The sequence below is a fragment of the Pinus tabuliformis genome, chromosome X, assembly GCF_031772625.1.
Source record: "Pinus tabuliformis cultivar Carrire ecotype Pingquan chromosome X, CPIR1, whole genome shotgun sequence".
Taxonomy (NCBI): domain Eukaryota; kingdom Viridiplantae; phylum Streptophyta; class Pinopsida; order Pinales; family Pinaceae; genus Pinus; species Pinus tabuliformis.
In genome coordinates, this window is record NC_142308.1 from 434,453,531 (window position 1) to 434,464,115 (window position 10,585).

General features: G+C 39.1%; 1 pseudogene; it reads left to right on the forward strand.

The window, feature by feature from the left end:
* The first annotated feature begins 8,934 nt into the window (after window positions 1–8,934).
* On the forward strand, window positions 8,935–10,006 carry LOC149140430 (protein RALF-like 34 pseudogene; annotated as a pseudogene).
* Window positions 10,007–10,585: the final 579 nt, after the last annotated feature.

The following is a 10,585-nucleotide window of genomic DNA, read 5'->3' on the forward strand; positions in this document are numbered from 1 at the left end:
ACTCTCCCCCTTTGACATCAAGGGCAAAGGGCTGTGCTCCCCCTGAGGACATGCTGATATCTCTGTTTGGCTGTGCTGACTTGTGCTCCCCCTGACCGAAGGCCAGATCTGCAAAAGATGTTCTTCAACAAGAACCAAGACTTATACACCATAAGGGACCTTCCTATCACCAAAAGACTCAATACATACATCCATACTCCCTACCAAGAGGGGACATAACAGAAACAACCAATTATATTACAGCATTCATCCCAGGCATAGTGGGGAAACCAACAAAGGCCGTTACATGACCTTGATACCATAAAAGAGATATGACAAGAGAGATACATGACATAGAGACAACAGATCTAGACCAAGACTTAGGAAAGACACCAGCAGCATCTGATAAACATCTTGTTAGATCAGCAACCAGAATTTCTTTCTGAGCTCCTTCTCCTGAAACCAACAACCAAAACATCTGAATGCCAACAATGCTTTATGAGACTTTTGAGCTGCTCCCCCTGAACCTGTGCCTGTTGCACTCCCTGAAACTGTGCCTGAAGAATTCTGACATTCCTATTGCTGTTCAGAACTTCAGAGTTTTCCCTTGCTGTTCAGAACTTCATATACGCGTTTTATCCTGTACAAAACAGCGTATGTACGCGGATATTCTTTCTGCAACAAGCGTCCAGCATACACGCGACTTACCCAGCATGAATCCGCGTGTATACGCTCATATCCCTTCCGTAACCTGCGTATACCAACTTTTCTGTAGAACAAACAAACTTCAACAACAGGATGAAGCATCAACTACTCCCAGCTTTTGTCTGAGATATTCAAAAGTTTCCCTGGGCAGTGGTTTTGTGAGAATATCAGCAACTTGCTCTTTAGAAGGAACATACTCCAACTTGACCTTCTGCTCAAGCACTTGTTCCCGAAGAAAATGGTACTTGATTGGTATGTGCTTGGTCTTTGAGTGCATGACAGGATTCTTTGAAATGCTGATTGCACTTGTATTATCACATAAGATAGAGACAGGTGGAGTGCAAGTGATTTGAAAGTCCTGCAAGGTCTGCATCATCCAAAGAAGTTGTGTGCAACAAGATGCTGCAGCCACATATTCTGCTTCAGCTGTAGATAAGGCAATCGAACTTTGTTTCTTGCTGAACCAAGATACTAATCTGGAACCCATGAAGAAAGCACCTCCACTTGTGCTTTTCCTATCATCCACACTTCCAGCCCAATCTGCATCTGTGTAAGCATGAAGAGTGAGATCAATATTTCTAGGATACCATAAGCCATAGTTTTGGGTCCCTTGAAGATATTTGAAGATTCTTTTGACTGCCTGAAGATGAGTTTCCTTTGGGTTGGCTTGAAATCTTCCAACCATTCCTACTGCATGTGTAATATCTGGTCGAGTACCTGTCAAATAAAGCAAACTCCCAATCATGGATCTATAAGTGGGTTGGTGGACTGCTGCTGATTCATCATTTGCACTGAGGCTGCATCCTGTAACCATGGGTGTACATACTGGCTTTGACTCTTCCATGCCATACTTCTTCAAGATCTGCTTGAGGTATTTGGTTTGAGACAAGAAGATACCTCCTTCACTTTGTTGGATTTGCAATCCAAGAAAATATGTCAATTCTCCAAGAAGTGACATTTCGAATTCTTTCTGCATAACCAAGGCAAAGTTTTGACTCATGGTCTCTTCATTGCTGCCAAAAATAATATCATCTACATAAACAACAAGAATTAGCAATTTGTTATTTTCAACTTTTATATAGAGATTGCTATCTGCTGATCCTTTTGAAAAGCCTTGTTGGTGAAGATATTTGTCCAACCGATAGTACCAAGCCCTTGGAGCTTGTTTGAGCCCATAGAGTGCCTTTTTCAATCTGCATACAAGGTTTGGATCATTTCCAAGAATGAACCCATCTGGCTGCTCAATATATACTTCTTCTTCTAAGTCTCCATTCAGGAAGGCTGATTTCACGTCCATTTGAAATACCTTGAAGTTTTGAAAGCTTGAGAGAGCAAGGAACATTCGGATGGCCTCTAGTCTTGCCACAGGAGCAAAGGTCTCTTCAAAATCTATTCCTTCTTGCTGTGCATACCCTTTACAAACAAGTCTGGCCTTGTTTCTGATTACTTCTCCATTTTCATTTAACTTATTCTTGAAGACCCATTTTGTTCCTATTACATTCTTATCTTTTGGTCTAGGAACTAATTCCCAAGTGTTGTTCCTTTCGATTTGCTCAAGTTCTTCATCCATTGCTTTGACCCAACATTCATCTTTGCATGCTTCTTTCACATTTTGTGGTTCAATGGAGGAGAGTAGAGCCAAGTAGCTTGAAGCTTCTGCAAGTGTCCTTCTTGTTTGTACTCCTGCTTCTTTCTGCCCCACAATCTGAGTTTCTGGATGATTCTTTTGGACATATCTGGATGGAGTCTTCTCTTCTATTCTTGTCTGCTCCACTGGTTCTTCTTGAGATTCTTCTTCTTCTTGAGGTTCTTCTTCTTCATCATTTCGCCTTTGAGAGTAACCTTCATCTTCTTCAATGTCTTCATGATGAACTTGCCTAGGAATATATCCCTTCTCATCAACCACTATATCAATACTGTCAACAATTCTGCCAAGTCTTTTATTGTAGCACTTGTATGCTTTGCTATGTGGAGAATAACCAAGAAGAATGCCCTCATCTGCTCTAGGTTCAAGTTTGCCAAGTTGCTCATCAGTGTTCTTAATATAACATTTGCTCCCAAAGATTTTGAAATGCTTCACGGAAGGAGTTTTACCACTCCAAAGCTCATGAGGTGTTTGAGTGCTGTTTACTCGGACATTTGTTTTGTTAAGAATGATAACAGCAGCATGTGCAGCTTCACCCCAGAAGGTTGCAGGAGTACCTGATTCATCGAGCATAGCACGAGCCATTTGTTGGATAGTTCTGTTCATTCTTTCCACAACCCCATTTTGCTGAGGAGTTCTAGCTGTAGAGAATTCTCTTCTTATCCCATGTTCATCGCAGAAATCGAAAAATTCATTTGATGTGAACTCCCCACCTCTGTCAGATCTGAGGCACTTAATTTTGTGTCCTGATTCATTTTCAGCCAATGCTTTGAAGGATTTGAATTTTTCGAATGCTTCATCTTTGTGCTTCATAAGCCCTAACCAAACAAACCTTGAGAAATCATCAATGAATAATATCAGATATTCTTCTCCTCGAGGTGTCCTTTTCCTAAATGGACCACATACATCTGTATGGACTAGCTCAAGAGGCAAGCTAGCTGATCCTTCCTTCTCTGGAAAGTTAGTTCTGGTTTGCTTTCCAAACTGACAAGATTTGCATATGGTGTTGTCTGGAATTTTGATATCTGGAAGATCGCGAACTGCCTGATATTTGCATGCTTTCCTTATTTGTGAGAAGCTTAGATGTCCCAACCTTCGATGCCATAACCAGTGCTCTTCATCCTTGCTAAGATAGCATTGTTGTTGTCCTTCTTCAAATATGTACAGATTATTTGGAGTTCTTTTGCCTTTGAGAACTGTTTTACCTGTATCAAGATCACGAACAAGACATCCATTCGATCTGAAAATAACCTCGGTTTTTTTATCACACATTTGGCTGACACTTAGAAGATTATGCTTCAATCCATCAACATACAAAACATTTCCAGCCTTAACCTTTTCTTTCAAAGGAGCAATACCTTTTCCTTTTATAGTTGCAGGAGTATCATTTCCAAAAGAAACTTTCTTTCCCTTTTCTAAAGTAGAATAAGATTCGAGTTTTTCTTTATCACCTGTCATATGTTTCGAACATCCACTGTCAATGTACCATAGATTTTCCTGTCCTTCTGCATAAAACGCTATCCCACATCTTTCTGTCTGAGGTTCTTTTATTCTCCATTTTTTGGTGCTCGTGGCTTGTTCCTTTTTCTCCTGAAACCTGCTCCTGCATTCAGACTCTTTATGACCAAAATTATTGCAAATAGAACATTCAACTTCATTTTCAAGAACTGAAAAGTTGTTATAGGTCTTCTTTGTAATCCCTGTCATACTTCTTTGTTTTTGAGCTTCCCTAGTCATGATTGTTTTATATGCAACACATTGAGCTGCTTTGTGACCAAAGTTATGGCAAGAAAAGCATTGTCCATTGAAGAAGCTTCTGCGGTTATTGAATCTACCAGCCAACTGATTGTAATTTCTATTTTCATCTATTCTTGTGCCAAACTGAGAAGATTTTACCTGTGGTTGGTTGTAGCTTTTGTTCACCCTTAAGAAGGATTGTCCCTGATAGTTTCTGTTTGTAATTCGTCCCTGCTTTACCTGATTATCTTCATTGTTCTTCTGCTCATTTCTTCTTGCTGCATCAAGATAACTTTTTGAGGTGGATGCTTGAGAGGTTTCTCCATTATAGCCCAAACCTGTCTTGTTTAGAGGAGACCGCTGCACATTGATAATCTCATCCAAAGTTTCAGATCCTTTGACAAACTTAAGATTAATAGTTTTTGTTTTCTCAATTTCTTTTCTGAGACCAACAATTTCACCTTCTAGTTTTTCAAGATGTTTTTCCTTTTCATCAATTTGAAATTGCAAAGTATCAATGATCACACTCTTTTCTTCTATGCATCTCTTGAGTCTAGTAATTTCATTATAGAGATTATCCACATCTACAGCATCCTCATAATCATCATCTTCAAATGCCATTAATAGCTTATATTTATTACCTTGTTCATCTTCATCACTGTTTGATAAGCCATCACTATCTTCATGGGTGTAGTAGCTTTTCTTATTTGCACTTTGTTTCTTATTCCATCTAGCAGGTTCTTTTCCTTTATCCTTATTAGGACATTTTGCAGCATAATGACCTACTCTTCCACAAGCAAAGCATTTGAAAGGTAGCTTACCTCTGAACCTTCCAGCACCCCTTTGAAGATTTCTGACAAAGTTTGATTCTTCTTCCTCTTCTTCTGGAACATGGCCTGCTTCATAGTAATCTTCTTTTCTTGATGCCTTAAAAGCAGCTTCCCTTCTGTCTGATGGACCTCCCTTTCTCATTTCATAAGCAGTTAGAATTCCATGTAGCTGAGACATAGTGAGAACTTTGAGATTTTCCTTTTCTTCTATTGCAGATACTTTAGATTCAAACTTGGGGGATAATGATCTTAGAATCTTTTGAACTACTATAGTCTCTTTTATTTCTTCACCCAGATTTTTCATACAATTAACAATCTCATCTACCCGAAGAAAATAATTAGCCACACTTTCATCATTATACATCTTGAGGGTCTCATATTGAATCCTGAGAGTTTGAAGTTTAGCTTGCTTTACCTGTTCATCTCCTTCATAGCTAGTGATCATTTTGTCCCATATCTCTTTTGCTGATTTGAAGTGCATGACCTTCATGAATTCTGTTTGAGATATACTTCCTAATAGAGTACTGACTGCTTTTGCATTTGTTTCATATGCCTTTTTCTCAGCTGGATCTGTAGGAGTAGCTGAAGGAAAAGCATAGCCTGTTTCTACAATGTCCCAAACTTCTGTACCAAGAGATTGAAGATATGCAGTAACTCTTACCTTCCAATAATTGAAATTTGTTCCATCAAAAACCGGTGGCCTGATTGATGCTTCTTTCTCGTAGTTGCTCATGATGAATGATCTTCCTTCAAGCGATCAAGCTTCTCTGAAGGACCTGCTCCGATACCAATTGTTGGAAATAATACTGAGAGGGGGGGTGAATCAGTATTATCTGATTAATCAAACTTTTTAAATGCTCAGAAACATATACGCTACTTCAGTTAAGTGAACCAGCGTGTACACGCTACTGTGACGAAGTAAAACAACGTATAGGAAGAAAACTCACAATTTAGTTAGCTTTTTCTTCAATTAAGTGCATCAGGACATTATTCATCACATTAACAGTAAACATGTGCAGTAAAACAGAACAGATAAAAAAAGCCACACACATGAACACCAAGATATAAGGTGGAAACCCAATGTGGGTGAAAACCACCTGCTGCAAGTTGTCTCTATCTTTCTTTAATATGAAACTTCAGTTTACAATCTTTTGTACTGGTGCAGCCTTATACCAGTACGCAGGCTACAACCTGCAGAAGGCTTCAACCTTCTCTCGTTCTCCAAACTTCCTTGGAAGGGAGCTCCAACCCCCTTTGCTCTTGTACTAGCCAAGATACTAGTACGTAGGTGCTGACCTACAATCTTCCTTCTTTCAGATATCACTTTTCATACATTTTCAGACTTGGATATTCCTGAAGCACAACATTACAATCTGAAGACCACAAATCATTCAATTTCCACAACAGATCATTGAAGCATAAAACAACCAAACTTTGAATCACTGAACCACTGAACCCTGTCAATCACCAGTTACCAGAACACAGAGCAGACTACAGAACTCTGCAATAACAGTCAGACCCCACTGTAAACCCAAAATCAAGCTTCAAAAGATATACGCTACTTCAATGAGCAAAACCCGCGTATACACGCTCTTTTACCGAAGCCAACCTGCGTACAGATCTAAAAATAAACTTTCTCAATTTGCAGCTGTACCAGACATTAGTTAGATCCAAAACGTAACATTGCGACAATATGCAGATCTAGAAATACGCATAATCAACCATATCATGATAGTGCATTTCAAACCATTAGATCCCGATCTATCCTTAGATCTAGTCTTCCATCAACCAATGTGATCTCTCCTTGGCTTAGATCAAGCAACCCAGAACCTGCATATCAGATCTCTTTCTCTCTTAGATATTCAAGCCTTGTCGAAAGATGATCTTGCCTAATGATCTTCTTCTCCTTATATAGTCTTAGTCCTAACTCAATACCAAGAGCCAAAACCATAGTAACACAATACCATCAACTTCAAAACTAGGGATCGACACGCCCGTCGAGACACAATGGTCCGAAATCATAGGCACAACTTCCAAGGACTAACCACCATGGACCAAAGGAACCTTTCCACATACACGCGCTTTTTATGAATCGAACTTGCGTGTACACGCGACTTGGGCTTAACGAAACGGCGTGTATGAGCTTCCTTGGTATGCTGTACTGAGATCTGTCTTCTGATTAAGTTGCCATCACCTGTACCAACCTCTGAGCACCTGTACCATCCTCTGAGTGAGTTGCCATCAAGGACAACACTTGAATCATAATGCCAACACAAAAGACATTATAATCTCAGGGGGCGAGAATATTTGCAGCATCAAAGTTGAAACTGTTATTTATGCTCATTAAAAATGAAATATCATGATTAAAAAACCTGGTCAGATGTAACATATATATGCAGGTGAAGATGATGTTTTTACACAGTGTTCAACTTGATGCCATTTATGTCTCCTTTCCTTACGCGTAGAGCCCAAGCATTGGCTATTCAACAAACGCTTCACGAATATTGCAAAAACCCCGGCAGGGACTACCGCTACGACAGTGGCTCCCTTGTTTCTCTCTATTTTAATAACATAATGGTTGGCTTACAAAAATAATGTTGGTTACTTTATGCTAATCACACTTGGTTAAGTGGCTAAGACAACATATTACTATGCAAAAGACCCATATCTAAATAAGCATTTCTCCTCAAAGTTTAATCCCGAGTTCAAATACTTAAAGTTCAAATAGTTAAGTCATTTAGAATTACTTCGAATCATATAAATACAATCACAAAATTATTTGGGAGGTTGGCTTGAGCAACTAAACTAAATAGATATATTCATTTACCTATTAAATACATTTTTTTCAATGCTAAGATGTTTTTAATGTTAAGATGTGATTAGGTTAGAGGATAATCTTAGTATTGGATGAATGAACAATGTGTTCAATTATGGGATGCGGTTACCAGGATTGTACGAGACTCAATCAAAGTAAGGTTGTATGAGACTAGTGGAACGCTAAGATGTGATTAGCTCAGGGGACAATCTCAATGTTGGATGAATGAACAATGTGTTTAATTATGGGATGTGGTTACCAGGATTGCACGAGACTCAATCAAAGTAAGGTTGTATAAGACTAGTGAAGCCTAGACACTTGTTATGAGGATTGTATGAGACTCAATCAAGGTAAGGTTGTACAAGACTAGTGGAGCCTAGACACCCCTTAGGACAGAATAACCCCATGCGGTAGTGCAACTCTTCTACATTTTGGCCCTTTTTTGGGCATATTTTCCAGCCAATTTTACCCGAAATCCATGAGAATTTATTAAAATCATAAGTTTGAAATGCTTAGTCTCTATGATCGAGGTGCCCCAAAAAAATTTTAGGGTGCTAAATTCATTTATGAATTCAAAAACTTATTTTAAACAATCAAATATCACAATCTGACCCTTGAAAAAGTAAACTCATTTATACATTCAAAAAAAAAATATTTTAAACAACCAAAAATCACAATCCCGCCCAAAATTATATAACCAAATTCTCACCTTAAAAATTAAAATCCTCTCCCTAACCAACGATTCTACAACTCATTAGATGTACCCTGTCAAAGAAGACACACATTGCGTAGTCTAAGGCTCCTGCTTTATTTTCCACCGCTGATGCATCATTTTCTCATCAATCACCTTTTTACAAGCCTAGTCACAATATTTGTCCACATTCAGTTACACTTCTCAATACTCCAACGTCTATTTCTTCAAAGAAGAGAATCCAAATTCACATCAAAATAATGAATCCGGTTCCCAAGACGCCCGTGGCTGAGCCTGGTTCCTGGGTTCTTGTCCCTCCCGGTACCACAGTCTACTGGAAAACACACCACACGAATTTAGGGTAATGAAGGTACCCAAAATTTACAGTGCGTGCCAACCCAGCATTGGTTACAGCCAGTTGGAGACCTGTAAAGACAGTTCCAGTGCGGGCCCGGCAGCGAGAAAAAGCTGTCGGTCACATGGTCTGGCGTGTGGATTACAAGGACAAGGAGGTCCTGGTTGCCTGTACATGTTGCTCTCGGAACTATACACTTTACTGTCCTGGCTCACGCGGGGCTGGAAACGTCTAAGCCCCTGGTGTACGCTCCCAAGGGTAAAGGCGGTCAAACCGTCTTTAAATTAAATTCAAGCGCACTCAACAAGCCGAACCTGTGTTCTTGATTTTGCAATGGATCGGTTGGGAAGAATGCTGCTCCTAGTGGTCTCGGTGCTTTTAATGGCGAATCCCTTGCATACAGTTGCGAATGGCCAGGAAATTACAGCTACCTCTAACTGGTTGGACGGTGTCGCATCTTATGAGCCGCAAGGGTTCGAATCCTCTGCGGGCCAGATCTGCGATGGAACCCTGGGCGAGTGCAATGATGATGAAGAAGAATTTGCGATGGATTCTGAAGCACACGGGAGGCTTCTGAGGAGGATCCGTTACTACATCAGCTACGGAGCATTGGCTGCTAATCGCGTTCCTTGCCGACCTCGGTCTGGGAGGTCTTATTACACTCGGAATTGTTACGGCGCAACAGGCCCCGTCAGGCCTTACCACAGAAGCTGCACTGCTATCACTCGTTGCAGGCGTTACACTGGCTAAGCTTCACTTAGACCTTACTACAGAAGCTGCACTGTTATCACTCGTTGCAGGCGTTACACTGGCTAAGCTTCACTTAGCTTCATTGCTTTTTCCCCTTGCTGTAACCCTACTATATGGCACATTTTGTTGTCTAGACAAATAATATTATTTGTGATGTGCTAATCTGCCTAAATCATGGGTTTGGGTTTTTGATCCCTACCTGGAACTTGTATTCCCTGCACTATTTGATCCCTGTTCTGTTACATAAGTTTAGTTTGTTATTTTTTATCACTGTTCTGTTTCATAAGTTTAGTCTAGTATTTATTTTTCAATGATAGCCTCACATTTTTTGCAATAAGATGAGTGGCTTGTGGTGGATAGATGCCCATTCCAGCTGAAATTCTGTTAATTCTACCGTATTCGATGCTTTTCATCCCATTATGCAGTTTGTAAACATATATTACAGCAGAGACTGGAGCTGGGATATTCAATAAAAACAGACTTTTGCTTTTAAAATTAAGATCCGGTTGTATCAGGGTGTGAAAGACAGCGTCAGTGGATGCGATGATATGGCATAGTCTTATATTTTTTAATACAGGAAGAGGGTGTGAAAGACAGTGTCAGTGAATGCGATGATATGGCATAGTCTTATATTTTTTAATACAGGAACTCATTTTTCAAATCAGATCCCAACTCATTTTTCAATTTTCAAACCAGTAGTGATGGGACTATCTTATTTTTCATTTTTCAAACCAGTAGTGTTGGGGACTATGGCATTTGTTAATACATGATGACTTATCATTAAAAATCATGTCACTGAGATTACTAACGAGTACATCTAGATCTTTTAGACTTTTCCTGTTCCTTAAAACAAAAGAAGATAAATTCTTAGTCAAAAACATCATGTTAAAAGACAAACTCTTAGTCAAAACAATACTCCAGGCATAATGTAATTATTTTATTCTTTTCATTTTTTAAATAATAATATAATTTTTGGTTAAATTATAATTTTTTTATTTAATATTTTATTTAAATAATAGATAAGTTTATTCGTATTAAAAAAAAAAACTTATAAAATAATCCAAATTCACTAGGGGAG